Source organism: Porites lutea, chromosome 2, assembly GCF_958299795.1.
Source record: "Porites lutea chromosome 2, jaPorLute2.1, whole genome shotgun sequence".
NCBI classification, from domain to species: Eukaryota; Metazoa; Cnidaria; class Anthozoa; order Scleractinia; family Poritidae; genus Porites; species Porites lutea.
Genome location: NC_133202.1, coordinates 29946109 through 29956644, shown reverse-complemented (window position 1 = coordinate 29956644; position 10536 = coordinate 29946109). Strand labels below are relative to the sequence as shown.

The following is a 10536-nucleotide window of genomic DNA, read 5'->3' as shown; positions in this document are numbered from 1 at the left end:
CGTTCGAGATTCTGATTGGCCGTATAATTTTGTTCACGTGTGAAAAATATTGTTCGCTCCTCTGAAAGGCTACAACTCAGTTGCGTATAAAAATTCACGACTATTTTCAGAGAGTATATCAGAGAGTATCTCCAAGTATAATAATAAATAAAGTAAAGATCAAATTGTTGATGGTTTATATAGTTTCAATATGAATGCACGATGACAATTAGGAAAAATTATGCATCAACCAATAATTGTAATCTTATCAATTCTAGTGAAATTTTAAATATCGCTGTGTAAACAAGTTTTGTTTTCACAAATGGATAAAGGAGGGACCAGGAAACTCTATAACAACTCTTTACTACTACTGCTATTGAGTTCTAATTGCTTCACTCAGAACTTGTGTCCATTCTTAAACAGATAAATTTGAAACGCCATCCGTCATCACTGATCTGTAAATTTCAAGTGAAACGCGTCTTTCGCTCCTTCGCTGGCAAGTTTCCAAAGATATCACGTGATTTTCACGCCTTGCGCGTTTTAAAAAGTTTTGTTTTCCAACCGTTTTCCGTCCAATAAAACGAAAGACGGCGTTTTCAAATTAACCCACTTTATGGAACTCGGTTTTTGGAAAGTTCCATTTTCGGTGGACAATGTATCCGCACTAGAGGAACAGAAGGCCTAATAGTAAGAATAAAGTTGAGTTTTCGAATACATCCAGCGTAGTATGGAAGGCCGAGCTTAAAACATTAATTACTTCCAAAGGTTCCACAGGTGGATCACTAATTGGCCGGGATTAACTTACAGCGTAATAGCTCATAACATTTATAGGCTTACAGTCCAGTTTACGCCTAGGTGAACAACAGCAGGTTATTTTCAAACCTTCCTATCCAAATCCATTAGTAGCGGTTGACAGGAATTTTGCTAATTCCATTCTTGTTCGCCATCGTAGCAGTTTGCATGAGAAAACGTTCGCCGGTAAAGTTTCTCCTAAATCGTGAAGACTGGTGAGTTTGATTGTGGGTTATAATTGTGATATATGTAGCTAAATTTTAAAGAAATGTTTTTGTGCTCAACTCCTAGTTTTGCATCCATTTTTGTCCTAAAGTATCCTTCATAAACCAAGGCCGGAATATTGCAAATATTCTTGCTTATTTCTCTTCTTCTCCTGTAATGTTCTCTCCATTTCCTCTGGTTCTTCTCTTCTAATCCTTTCCTCTGCCTACTCCAGCATGATTTTCAGACGCTAGTTGAATGGCTGATTTTTTGTAAGCACACTCTCAAAAAACGTCAGATGTTTCCAACGAATGCGACGAATACAGCTTACATAGTGACCTGTCGGTTCACCTCTTTTCGGGCCTTTCAGAGCCTCTTGGGGTTTCGTGTCAATAATAACTGTGCAACTGAGTTAGTGGGGAGTGAAACACTTAAAACTAGTTAAATCAAGTGATTTGACAAAGAAAATAATTGAAGCAAGAGGTTAATGAATGAATCAGTGAAGTCTTTATTGAAAAAATTAGACTTTGCAGACATGTCGTCTTTACAATCGTAAGGTAAATACAATCTAAAATCTACAATAAGATGGTATTTTAAAATGTATACATCATAAATAAGGAACGACGCAATGAGATCGCTCGAGTTTGAAGAGACATATTTTTGTAAATGGATGCTTGTCGCGGTATTTTTCAGTTCTTAGAGTTGAAGTTCGTGCCCCCTATTCTTAGTTTTCTTGACCGTTTGGAGGCAAAAAAATCTTGAAGTGGATGACCTTTTTCGTGATGACGATATTTTTCATCTTTTACTGAGTCTGTTTTTATATCCATTCATTAAGTGTATTGCATCCCCTTTTTACTATCTGGCGATCAGGCATTATTATTATTATTATTATTGTAGTATCATTATTATAGTATTTTTTTGAGAAGAGAGTTCATAAAAGAACGGGACGTCGAAGCCTAATGTTCAGTCAATCAGAACAGGACTGCGTGTCAGACGTACTGTGTCGAGTCTGAACCAATCAAAAAGATATTTTATTAAAATTCTGGTTTTTTTGCCTATGATCTTGTAAATAAATGTATCAAGCCCTCCTTCCCATGAAAGACATAATAGAGATATAGGTAAGGCATGATCGCAGGTTACCTTTTCACAAATGTCCTCATTATGCCAAAAAAAGGGGGCAAGGTATCGAAAAACGGAAAAGACCACAAGCAAAAAAAAAAACAGGGAAAAAGGAAACTATAGGGGAAATGATTAACCCTTTCAGCCCTAAGAGTGATCAGCATTAAATTTCTCCTTGAGATATCAATGCTTTGTAACACAGAGTGGTCACGAGAATTACGGACATGATCACACAAGATGAATTTGCTTGATATTCTATCAACCTCTCCCCACTACTTCTGTAGGAAATGAGTAGGGGTAAGAAATGAGAATTCAAATTTCGATCTTTGGGTGTAAAGGGTTAAATACCGCTATAATGGGATGGCACACCTCCATAAGTGGCCCACGGGACGGGGTCACCCTGTTAACTTTCCAAGGAAATTTAGTTCCGCCTCCCTACTAACAACAGGATTCGTATGTGTAATCAAATGGTGACGATTGAAATTAGGGAATAATTTCACGAATATACCATTTGATTACCTATTAATATCATGGGTGACGAATTACGTTAGCAATCTTGGATTTTTGACATGTTTATCCTGGATCGTATCGATCGAGAACTCCACTCTCTCAAATGTTTAGACCTTAAATTTGGCTTATAAAGTTCAGAATTTTTCAGACTTTTTCGGCAAAATACCTGCTAAAATCCTTCTTTATATTCTCTTGTGTGTTCAGGTTTTCTAAAGCGTCTTTTTGTGCCCTGACATCTTCATTCATGACATTTTAAAACTTCGTCGCCATCTTGACACTGAGATGTACGGAAGGGTTGCCATGGCAATTTTGTAATTTCACATGTGAAATTACAAACTAACGCTGAATTTCGCGCCAAAATTAAGGAGTAATTCGTCACCTATGATATTAGGTTACTAATTTTCCACAGCTAAAGCTTGTGTCACAATTCAACTCGAAGCACAACACTTTTATCAAGGAGTGCCAAGTATAAAAAAATACGATTCTTTACGACAGAGCTTACAAATTAAAGACAGGACTATAAAAAAATTAACTGATTTAAACCCAAATATTAGTGCATGTAAAATCCAAGAAAAATCAGAAACCACAGGGTCAGAACACGTACTCTTGTGAGTGAGTGACAAAAGTGTAAGCTGACTACAAAGTTAAGCCATGAAAAAATGGGACATTAATAAAAACGATATTTTTAAAAAAAAAAAAACGACCAGCCTATAATTCCTACAGTGAGTCATGGTAAGGAAGAACGGTTTCTTAGTAAACAAAATCAAAATGAAATAAACGAATCGAAATACGGACATGTTTCTCTTTCCACAGACCTCCGCAATGTGGAAGACTACAGCGCTCATGTTTGCCTCGATGCTGTTGCTTTCCATAACCCTCCAAGTGATGTCAAAGGAAAGGTGTCCCATAAAAACTAATGGCTGCAGTGTCCCTGGAGGGCTTCCGTTCTTCTACAAGAAGATGTTTACCCCTGCTTGCGTGAAGCACGACGTTTGCTACTCCTGTGTAAGAAATCCAAAATCAGTCGTTGGACATCAACCCTTCACTTAATTTACCCGTCAACACAGGTTGTTTGCAAACCGGTCGGTTCCCAAATTGCTTTCACCATTTGCACAAATAAGTTCCAGTTACCAAAGAAATAGTAATGGGAAATCCTTTTTAGACGCTCCCTTCCTCCCAGAAATGTTTCGCCGGAACGACGCAAAATGTCGTGTTCTATTTTCTCTCCAAACGGACTTTCCGGAAACTTTTTGTAAATGGTAAACACTCAGTTATCTTTATCATGTTTTCGTGTTCTAACTATTTATCCGAAAAGCCATTACCTGAAAATTTAGATCGAAATAATCCATCCTTTTAACCAAACATATAAGCAGAGGGAATACATAAGCAAGAAAACATTAACGCGAATAATCAGAACAAAGAGGGACAAAGACCTGCTAAATTCAAGATGGCGCGCTAAACCACTACATTTTTAATCCAAAACATTTCCTCGTCTCTCATTGGCCTAAATCCCCCGGTAAATCGAATTTGGAAGGTGTCCTTGCCGATACCAATAATTGATGTCGATTGCGCTAATATCGAATAGAAAGGGACAGCGATATCCCTGACGGAGAAGACGAGTAGCTTGACTGTTTTGTTACAACTAGAGAAAATGGCGTAAGAAGTCCCTAACAACATAGTATCAGTGGCAAAAGCACCAATCGGTGGATTACAACTGCTGTTTGAAGCGTGCAAATCCAATTTTTCGTCCAGTGTGATCAACCTCGTCCAATAATTGTTAATTCTCGTTATCGTTACCGCTGTTGTTATTCTCATAATTCTTAATTAAAAAAAAAAAACAGCATCCGTTTGCAGTGATTAAACATATACTTTGTTTTAAAATCATTTTCCCATAGGGTCAGCGCTTTGGTTGGACTCAATATCAGTGTGACAAAAGATTCAAAAGCGATATGTACAGGCTGTGTGAGAAAAAGTACGGTTCCAAGAAACGCTGGTTTTCCTGGCCAACAAAGTACAAACGGTGTAAATTCTTTGCGCGTTTGTACTACAGAGCAGTACGTGTTTTTGGCAGGTTTCATTGGACAAATCCATCCGAGCGCTGGTGCCGCAAAGGCTGTACTAAGGCTCTTGGGAACCCTTTCAAGCCTCTGAAAGTTACAGATGACACTGGAAATAACAAATACATCAGTTTAAAACTCGAAAACTACAAAAAAACACAAGCTCGCCGACTTGGCTGAAAAATGAATTAGGCATGTTGTCCCATGTTGTCCAAGGAGAAATAAAAGATTGTTCAAGAGCATTCGTGTATACGTTTTTAATGAGTTTTCACGTTAGTTGTAAGGCTATACAGTTGTTCTTATTTCCTGTTTCAAAAATGAAAAACTCTAGATTTTACTTAATTTGGATACATCGCAATTTTCATCAAAGTTTAATATGGCGGAGACGGTGGCCATCGCAGATCCCAGGAAATGAACATCCCGTTTGAAGCTCAATTCACGGGCTAAAACATTGTACTACCGAAACAGGTAGACTGTTTTTCCGCAGACGCGCGAAACAGTTGCCTCTGCAGAGAAACATATTTGAATTAAGCCCACGTGATTTATCCCTGACGCCTTAAATGTAAGCACACGTGATCGCATTCCTTCACATTCCTGAGAATTAAACGATGGCGGGCTTTTCCATAAACAAACAAGGAAGGTCTTATATCCGTGGTAAAGGCGTAGACGATAGCTTGAGATGTGTGATAATCGATTCGATTATAGCTAAAGAAATACTATAGAACCGGACTTTTAGCCGGATCTTGTTGTATTACTAAACGAAAGCGGATAAGCGACGATAGACAGCCAAAGCGCGAGCAAAGAAATGCGAAGGAATGTTATCACGTGCGTTTGCCTTTGGAGCTAACATCTCTTTAGGCACGTGACCAAAAACGATCACCTTTGTCGCTAACGGCAACTGTTACGTACGTCTGAGAAAAAACAGTCTTCCTGTTTCGGTAGTATTGCGAAACCCTCCCTTTCTGATAATAAAACGTAAATGGTTGGGAAAGTTGAGACTCGTGGATGTGGCAGAAGTCGCTGAGAAGTGGGGAAAAGGAGGCGTGGGGGGGTGGGGGGGGGTGGGGGTGGGGGTGGTAAAAAGTCTACACCAAGGCGTCAGACTATTACCGACGTACTCATTATCACGATTCACGATAACTGAAAGAAAACACAACTTAACAATCTTTAAGAATGGATTCGAGAGTTGGTCCCAAAGCATAGCACCGCTAAATTTAAAATTTCCTTTAAGAAACTCTCTCTCCTCTGTTTAGGAAGTGTCAGATCAGTGGCCCTGTTTCGTAGATGGTAGTTAACTTGATCGACATTTCTTTCTAACAAAAGAATTTCTAAGGCATGGGGTGGTGCGGTCAACAAGTGTTTTATATATTCAAATGGACTTGGCCTAGCGCCGTCTAGCATCAAGTGTATCCCAAAAAAATAAGGTCAGCCGAACGAATATCATAACTGGCGCCTGTGACGAAAATCCTTAAATAAGAATGACCGAGACCAGGTTTTATGAGCCTGCGAGACTGAGCACCCCAAACAAACCCTTGTTTTCACTAAAACCGCTGGACGCCACAACCAGGTTGAGGTCATTCGTATCTAAGGTCTTCCCACCTTTGACAACCGAGCGGCACTTGACTGAAATCTTTGGAGCTTACCGTAAAATTCCGAAAATAAGCCCCGGGGCTTATATTTTTCAAAGGCCCGTTTTAAGGGGCTTATTTTTGGAGGGGCTTATATTCAGAGGGGCTTATCTACGGAGGGAAATTTGTGTCTCAAAATCGATTGGGCTAGCTTTATAGTTGGAAGTAAATTTAGCGTTTTTCCTTTGTTTTACTTTGTATTTGAGGGCAATTTTCAAATTACAAGCCCTCGGGAGGCTTACATTTGGAGGGGCGATTTAACGGAGGATTTTTTACGTTACCGGTTTGGGGGGCTTATATTTGGAAGGGCTTATAAATGGAGGGGCTTATTTTCAGAATTTTACAGTATCTTTCAATAATTTGCCGCAAGTGTCCCAAAAAAGGGAACAGTATTAAAAAAGCCTGTACTTGGCCCTTATAAACTTTTTTCAGAGAAGCTACGGGAACAACATTCTTGATACGCCTCAAGGCTCATACACCCGCACTAACCTTCTTAGAGATCATATCGACATGTCTGTGTCATCTACGTTTTTCATCTCTCTGAGCTTCGAGGCACTTACTGGTTCGTGATACAGGTTGATTATTTACAACAACGGTAAGTTTTCTTGTTATTCGGATTACAGAAGGAACCAATGAACAAACGTTTTGATTCAGAGGGGTGCAATTAAAGTCTGTTCTCTATGAGCCACTTGCGGAGTTGAGCGAGATCAGAGCTGAGCTGTACGATAAGTTCGTTGGGATCGTAAGAGAAAGCAAAGATTTGACTATCATCCGCATACATGCATGAATGGTTGATGTGAGGCTGTCAGGCAAATCGTTAGTTTCTTTTTGGAACAAACGTGGCCCCAATGTTGAGCCCTGGGGAAATCCGGAAGTAATTATTTCTTAAGACAGCTGGATATAATTAGCTGTGGTCACACTACAGACTTTTACCTAGGTAAAACCGATTTACCTAGGGCAAATTCATCAAAAATCTGCCTAGGTAAATTCATCTCGGGTTTTGTTTTACCTAGGTGAAAAATTCTGGGAAGGTCACACTACTGATATCGGCTCCCAAAGTTTTCACGCCAGTTGAATTTTTTGGAGCGTAAATTCAAGAAGGCAAAATGCGTAGGGATCTAGCCGATCAAAGAGACGTTTTTTTCTTTTATCTCGCTGTTATTTCTTACGCTAATTCAACGTGCAAGGTGAAGAAAGGCGAAGAGGTAGACGACTCGTGCTCCCAAAATTCCTTTCACAGCGTGATCTATGTCCGGTTCTGTCATCAAGACCTTCGCCGATGAGCGTCTATTGGCTAGCAACCTCGGTATTTCATTTTTCTCTAGCTATTGCTTTGGGGTAGCTGTCAAGGGAAACTCTATTGTTTTCGAGACATATCCAAGACCCAGACGATAAAATTTCCCCGAGGTAAGTTACCTAGGGAAAAATCGGTCACACTTAAAAAATCAAGTTTCCCTAGGTAAACTGTCAACAAGTCGTGTTTACCTAGGTAAAAAGTCTGTAGTGTGACCACAGCTATTGATGCCCTGTTCTGAGATTAAAGAGGTATTGTACGGCAAGGTCTGGCTAAAGAGAACTATACGTTTCAAAATCGTGAACGATATCATGATTATAATTTTCGACAACAGCGTGCTGCAAGTTTGTTTGTAAACCTCCCCACGATTAAACGGAGCGCTTTTGTAACGTCATCGCAGCTGATTACAGTCAGAGTGAACACATCTCATTATTATAGGAAAGTACTTCCTATACACTATAAAAAATGGCGCTAAAACTAAATTTTATTTTGATAACTCGGTACAACTTGGTAATTTACACCATCCAGACATTTACGATTCTATCTCAGCAAAATAAGGGAGACATTTAAACCTTTAAATTACATAATATTTACAAACGATTTACAATATCTGTTGTCAGTGATATAAAAAAAGTGATTTCGAAAAAAACGCCGCCCTCGAATAAACGCCGCATATGGAAACGCTAAAAATTTGATAAACGCCGCGGCGTTTAATTGAATAAATACGGTAATCACGCATAAACCCTTTGCTACCCTCTTAAAAGGGCTGTGTCACTGCTTCCTTGTTCATGTTATTTTTAATAGCAGTTTGGCGTCTTTTTTCGCCTTTTTGTCGCTAACCGACTCTAGTTCTTTGTTCTTTGCTACGAAAAAGCATGCCCAGAAACGCTTGCTACCCAGGTTAAGGCTCGTCTCACTGATATGTTTTTCATTCTCCTAAATTAGGGTGTGCGCTTTGGCTGGACGCAGAAGCAATGTGATGAAACATTCAGAAGTGAATTGTACAATGTGTGTAACAACAGGAATCACAGAAAGCGAGGGTTTTTCTGCAAGAATGTTGCCGCTAACGGGTATTATAACGCCGTTAGATTGGCAGGGCACCGTTACTGGGTAAAAAACTCCCCTCCATGGTGCATTGAAAGCGATGTCAAGACCTGTGGAGATCCCAACATTTCCCTTCGGTAGACCAGAAAATGTAACTTACTGAAATGTAAAGAAATGTAGCCAAATTAAGATTAAAAAACAACGTTCGTAGTATGCGTAGATTCAATGGAAAGTGAGTTTTCTTTTTGTTGTTACAGAACTGTTGTCTTTGTTGAAAGCACAAATAACAGAACTCAACAGCCTGGATTGAAATAAACGCCTTTCCATAAGAACTAAAGTCGAGACCTTGTACTTGGGAACAAAAGTGGACGGGTCCCTGAGTGCACACAGTTTTCACTAATTCTGAGGCAGTCAACTGTGGTACTTGTTGCTAAGCTCATGTTTCAAAATGGCATCTGACAGGACGAAATGGAGTAACTATGTACACAGTCACATATTAGGTACCGTAAAATTCCGAAAATAAGCCCCTCCATGTATAAGCCCCCCAAACCAGTAACGCAAAAAAAAAAAAACCCTCCGTTAAATCGCCCCTCCCAATATAAACCCCCTCGGGGGCTTGTACTTGGAAAATTGCCCTCAAATACAAAGTAAAACAAAGCAAAAACGGTAAATTTACTTCCAGCTATAAGGCTAGCCCAATAGATTTTGAAACGCAAATTTCCCTCTGTAGATAAGCCCCTCCGAATATAAGACCCTCCAAAAATAAGCCCCTCAAAAAGGGCCTTTGAAAAATATGAGCCCCGGGGATTATTTTCGGAATTTTACGGTACTCAAGGTGTGAACCATCCTCGGAGACCCAGGGGCAGTCAGTCGGGCCGGGAGAAAAGGCGCGACGAAAGTTTTCAAGCACAGGCGGAAGAGCCCCTGGGTACCGACTCTCACCGGACCATTTCCAAACGGTCAAGTGAATGCTGGCTCCTGATTGGGCACAAAAAATGTTTTGTATTATTGTGCCCAATCGGCGAACAGTTTCTCGTGAGTTCTTTTCGTGAGTTCGTACACGATGGGTATTATGTCGCCACAGTTGCCCGGTTCGTTCACCAAGCTTGTGCGTACAAGGGAAACTTCCATTTTCTACTTTCCTAACCAGAAACGAAGGACCTACCGATGAGTCGAAAAACGTTTCGGATGCTATCAGCAGGAGCAATTCATTTTGCACTGAGAAAATTCTGTTTCTGACGGATCACAATGTATCGTAAATAATCAGATAATAGGAAGTTTAAGATGCGGCGGCGACGAGATAATAAAAAAGCAATAGCTTGACAAGGCAAAACAACAACTTTGCACGTGCATCACGCATTTTGCAGATTTCTTTGCCGTCACTGCACGACTACCACGTGAAGATGCCTAATTTCAGGTTTTGTGAAGGAGGTAAACAAACAATGACAAAATTTTCTTTCTCTTTATGAACTTGGATATGGTTGATAGAAAATCAGCTCCAGAAGAGTTCGCTTGCATTTGACAAAGTAAGCGAGTTGGGATAATCACGATAGAGACTGGAAAAATGTGAATTCACTTTTCATGCGACGTTTTCGTGGCTGTCAGCTGTCGTGGAATCTTAAACTCCTTAAGATTTACGAAGGCATGATCAATGCAAGTGTGAATACCTGTTGTAAGCTCAAGCTTGTATTTTTGGAAAAGCGTCTTTAGTTTTCGGGTAGACAGTGGTAGTCTTTACACTAGAGCCTAAATAAGCTAAGAAATATTTCAAGACAAGTAAATTTTAATTACTTCAAGTAAAATAAAGCTTCACACACAACCGATTCTTTTTTACTTCAGGTTATTTTCCCACGCAACAAAATTAAGATTGATTGACATGTCTCGCCTTTCTCAAAGCTCAAGAAACCGC

The 10536-nt window shown here is 39.7% G+C and overlaps 1 long non-coding RNA gene across 1 annotated transcript; it reads left to right on the top strand.

The window, feature by feature from the left end:
• Positions 1-538: 538 nt before the first annotated feature.
• Positions 539-4903, top strand: LOC140926815 (uncharacterized). The gene is made up of 3 exons (XR_012164481.1): positions 539-986; positions 3418-3609; positions 4500-4903. It is a non-coding gene; the product is annotated as an uncharacterized lncRNA (long non-coding RNA).
• Positions 4904-10536: the final 5633 nt, after the last annotated feature.